Here is a 5,000-nt window from a genome sequence, read left to right as displayed (position 1 = left end):
TGGGACCGGGGTTGACCTGTTGTCCCTGCCGGACTTAGAAAATTTTTCTCTGCCGCCTGGGACCGGGGTTGACCTGTTGTCCCTGCCGGACTTAGAAATTTTTTCTCTCCAGCCTGGGACCGGGGTTGACCTGTTGTCCCTGCCGGACTTAGAAATTTTTTCTCTGCCGCCTGGGACCGGGGTTGACCTGTTGTCCCTGCCGGACTTAGAAATTTTTTCTCTGCCGCCTGGGACCGGGGTTGACCTGTTGTCCCTGCCGGACTTAGAAATTTTTTCTCTCCCGCCTGGGACCGGGGTTGACCTGTTGTCCCTGCCGGACTTAGAAAATTTTTCTCTGCCGCCTGGGACCGGGGTTGACCTGTTGTCCCTGCCGGACTTAGAAAATTTTTCTCTCCCGCCTGGGACCGGGGTTGACCTGTTGTCCCTGCCGGACTTAGAAAATTTTTCTCTCCCGCCTGGGACCGGGGTTGACCTGTTGTCCCTGCCGGACTTAGAAATTTTTTCTCTGCCGCCTGGGACCGGGGTTGACCTGTTGTCCCTGCCGGACTTGGAAAATTTTTCTCTCCCGCCTGGGACCGGGGTTGACCTGTTGTCCCTGCCGGACTTAGAAATTTTTTCTCTCCAGCCTGGGACCGGGGTTGACCTGTTGTCCCTGCCGGACTTAGAAATTTTTTCTCTCCAGCCTGGGACCGGGGTTGACCTGTTGTCCCTGCCGGACTTAGAAATTTTTTCTCTCCAGCCTGGGACCGGGGTTGACCTGTTGTCCCTGCCGGACTTAGAAATTTTTTCTCTCCCGCCCGGTACCGGGGTTGACCTGTTGTCCCTGCCGGACTTAGAAAATTTTTCTCTCCCGCTCGGAACCGGGGTTGACCTGTTGTCCCTGCCGGACTTAGAAAATTTTTCTCTCCCGCCTGGGACCGGGGTTGACCTGTTGTCCCTGCCGGACTTGGAGCCCCAGGAGGGGATCGGCCACCAGGTCAACCTCCGCTGAAAGCGGCCACGGTTTACCTGGTGCCCGGGGAGCGAATCGGACACCAGGTCAACCTCAGCTGAAGCGGCCGGGGTTGACCTGCTGTCCCTGCCGGACTTAGAAATTTTTTCTCTCCAGCCTGGGACCGGGGTTGACCTGTTGTCCCTGCCGGACTTAGAAAATTTTTCTCTGCCGCCTGGGACCGGGGTTGACCTGTTGTCCCTGCCGGACTTAGAAATTTTTTCTCTCCCGCCTGGGACCGGGGTTGACCTGTTGTCCCTGCCGGACTTAGAAATTTTTTCTCTGCCGCCTGGGACCGGGGTTGACCTGTTGTCCCTGCCGGACTTAGAAAATTTTTCTCTCCCGCCCGGGACCGGGGTTGACCTGTTGTCCCTGCCGGACTTAGAAATTTTTTCTCTGCCGCCTGGGACCGGGGTTGACCTGTTGTCCCTGCCGGACTTAGAAATTTTTTCTCTGCCGCCTGGGACCGGGGTTGACCTGTTGTCCCTGCCGGACTTAGAAAATTTTTCTCTGCCGCCTGGGACCGGGGTTGACCTGTTGTCCCTGCCGGACTTAGAAAATTTTTCTCTCCCGCTCGGAACCGGGGTTGACCTGTTGTCCCTGCCGGACTTAGAAAATTTTTCTCTCCCGCCTGGGACCGGGGTTGACCTGTTGTCCCTGCCGGACTTGGAGCCCCAGGAGGGGATCGGCCACCAGGTCAACCTCCGCTGAAAGCGGCCACGGTTTACCTGGTGCCCGGGGAGCGAATCGGACACCAGGTCAACCTCAGCTGAAGCGGCCGGGGTTGACCTGCTGTCCCTGCCGGACTTAGAAAATTTTTCTCTCCAGCCTGGGACCGGGGTTGACCTGTTGTCCCTGCCGGACTTTGAAATTTTTTCTCTCCCCGCCTGGGACCGGGGTTGACCTGCTGTCCCTGCCGGACTTGGAGCCCGAGGAGGGAATCGGCCACCAGGTCAACCTCCGCTGAAAGCGCCCACGGTTTACCTGGTGCCCGGGGAGCGAATCGGACACCAGGTCAACCTCTGCTAAAGCGCCCGAGGTTGACCTGGTGCCCGGGGAGCGAATCTGACACCAGGTCAACCTCTGCTAAAGCGCCAGAGGTTGACCTGGTGCCCGGGGAGCGAATCGGACACCAGGTCAACCTCTGCTAAAGCGGCCGGGGTTGACCTGCTGTCCCTGCCGGACTTAGAAAATTTTTCTCTCCAGCCTGGGACCGGGGTTGACCTGTTGTCCCTGCCGGACTTGGAGCCCGAGGAGGGGATCGGCCACCAGGTCAACCTCCGCTGAAAGCGGCCACGGTTTACCTGGTGCCCGGGGAGCGAATCGGACACCAGGTCAACCTCTGCTAAAGCGGCCGGGGTTGACCTGCTGTCCCTGCCGGACTTGGAGCCCGAGGAGGGGATCGGCCACCAGGTCAACCTCCGCTGAAAGCGGCCACGGTTTACCTGGTGCCCGGGGAGCGAATCGGACACCAGGTCAACCTCTGCTAAAGCGGCCGGGGTTGACCTGCTGTCCCTGCCGGACTTGGAGCCCCAGGAGGGGATCGGCCACCAGGTCAACCTCCGCTGAAAGCGGCCACGGTTTACCTGGTGCCCGGGGAGCGAATCGGACACCAGGTCAACCTCTGCTAAAGCGGCCGGGGTTCACCTGCTGTCCCTGCCGGACTTGGAGCCCGAGGAGGGGATCGGCCACCAGGTCAACCTCCGCTGAAAGCGGCCACGGTTTACCTGGTGCCCGGGGAGCGAATCGGACACCAGGTCAACCTCTGCTAAAGCGGCCGGGGTTGACCTGCTGTCCCTGCCGGACTTGGAGCCCCAGGAGGGGATCGGCCACCAGGTCAACCTCCGCTGAAAGCGGCCACGGTTTACCTGGTGCCCGGGGAGCGAATCGGACACCAGGTCAACCTCCGCTAAAGCGCCCGAGGTTGACCTGGTGCCCGGGGAGCGAATCGGACACCAGGTCAACCTCTGCTACGGCGGCCGGGGTTGACCTGCTGTCCCTGCCGGACTTGGAAAATTTCTCTCCCCGCCTCGGACCGGGGTTGACCTGCTGTCCCTACCGGACTTAGAACATTTTTCTCTCCCCGCCCCGGCCCGGGGGTTAACCTCGGGGCGCACAGCTTCCCGGGTCTGACGTGCACGTCCTGTCACCTCCCGGGCCCGGCGTCCTCGTCCTCCCTTCCCCTTGGGCCGGCTCGGAGGAAGTTTTCCCTCGGCCCGGCCTCCGGGTTAATTGTTTGGGCCCGGCTGACTGAGGCCAGGCTGCTGACGCTAAAGCCCGGGGAGGCGGGGGCCTACGGCCATACCGGACCGAATGCCCCCGATCTCGTCCGATCTCGGAAGGTAAACCGTCCCGGGCCTGGCTAGTACCTGGATGGGTGACCGCCTGGGAATCCCAGGTGCCGTAGGCAGCTTTTGGCCCCAGCGGGGGTAGAGCGGGGCGTGTGTCTGCCGTGCGGGAGCAGGGAAGCCGTGAGGCCAAGGCGGCGCGACGGTCCTGGGGGGCGCTGAGGCCTTTCCCTCTGCCTGCCTGCGTGTCGGGGGCGGGGGGGCGGGCGAGGAAGCTTAGGCCCTCACCCGGTGCGGTGCGATGGCTTGGGTCGGGTCGGGGAGAGGGAAGAAAGCGTGTGTGGAGCGTTGGTGGGGCAGGTGTGTGTGTGGGAGTGCTGGGTGGGGCAGGCCGTTGAGGCGGTGGCGGTGGTGGTGTTTTTGGTGGGAGTGAGTTGGGGTCAGGTGGGTGTGGGGTCCCCCCCAGGGGGGGTGGATGGTCTGAGGGTTAAGGCTTGGAACGTGCGTCTTGGGGGACCGTGGGTGGAGGTTGTTGAGAGCGGGGAAGGCCCTGGGTCTCGGTTGTGGACTATTAAGCCCGGTGGAGGGGGACCGTGGGTGGAGGTTGTTGAGAGCGGGGAAGGCCCTGGGTCTCGCTTGTGGACTATTAAGCCCGGTGGAGGGGGACCGTGGGTGGAGGTTGTTGAGAGCGGGGAAGGCCCTGGGTCCCGGTTGTGGACTATTAAGCCCGGTGGAGGGGGACCGTGGGTGGAGGTTGTTGAGAGCGGGGAAGGCCCTGGGTCCCGGTTGTGGACTATTAAGCCCGGTGGAGGGGGACCGTGGGTGGAGGTTGTTGAGAGCGGGGAAGGCCCTGGGTCTCGGTTGTGGACTATTAAGCCCGGTGGAGGGGGACCGTGGGTGGAGGTTGTTGAGAGCGGGGAAGGCCCTGGGTCCCGGTTGTGGACTATTAAGCCCGGTGGAGGTGTTGCGTACGGTGGATGTAAGGGGGAGGGCGTATGAAGTGACCGAGGAGTGGGCAAGGAAACGGGGGGAAAAATTTGGAGGCGAAGGCGGCCGAAAAAGGGTGCGGTTGACCTGGTGCCCGGGGAGCGAATGGGCCACCAGGTCAACCCCCGCTGAAAGCAGCGGAGGTTGACCTGGTGCCCGGGGAGCGAATCGGCCACCAGGTCAACCCCCGCTGAAAGCACCGGAGGTTGACCTGGTGCCCGGGGAGGGAATCGGCCACCAGGTCAACCCCCGCTGAAAGCACCGGAGGTTGACCTGGTGCCCGGGGAGGGAATCGGCCACCAGGTCGACCCCCGCTGAAAGCACCGGAGGTTGACCTGGTGCCCGGGGAGCGAATCGGCCACCAGGTCAACCCCCGCTGAAAGCACCGGAGGTTGACCTGGTGCCCGGGGAGCGAATGGGCCACCAGGTCAACCCCCGCTGAAAGCAGCGGAGGTTGACCTGGTGCCCGGGGAGCGAATCGGCCACCAGGTCAACCCCCGCTGAAAGCAGCGGAGGTTGACCTGGTGCCCGGGGAGCGAATCGGCCACCAGGTCAACCCCCGCTGAAAGCAGCGGAGGTTGACCTGGTGCCCGGGGAGGGAATCGGCCACCAGGTCAACCCCCGCTGAAAGCAGCGGAGGTTGACCTGGTGCCCGGGGAGCGAATCGGCCACCAGGTCAACCCCCGCTGAAAGCAGCGGAGGTTGACCTGGTGCCCGGGGAGGGAATCGGCCAC

At 62.9% G+C, this 5,000-nt stretch overlaps 1 non-coding gene across 1 annotated transcript; it reads left to right on the top strand.

Annotated features, from left to right (window-relative positions):
• Nucleotides 1-3,282: 3,282 nt before the first annotated feature.
• Nucleotides 3,283-3,401, top strand: LOC142006056 (5S ribosomal RNA). The gene has a single exon (XR_012643203.1). It is a non-coding gene; the product is annotated as a 5S ribosomal RNA (ribosomal RNA).
• The last annotated feature ends 1,599 nt before the right edge of the window (nucleotides 3,402-5,000 follow it).

This window comes from Carettochelys insculpta, unplaced genomic scaffold (assembly GCF_033958435.1).
Source record: "Carettochelys insculpta isolate YL-2023 unplaced genomic scaffold, ASM3395843v1 scaffold_0038, whole genome shotgun sequence".
In the NCBI taxonomy this organism is placed as follows: Eukaryota; Metazoa; Chordata; order Testudines; family Carettochelyidae; genus Carettochelys; species Carettochelys insculpta.
This window is presented reverse-complemented; position numbering and strand designations above follow the sequence as displayed.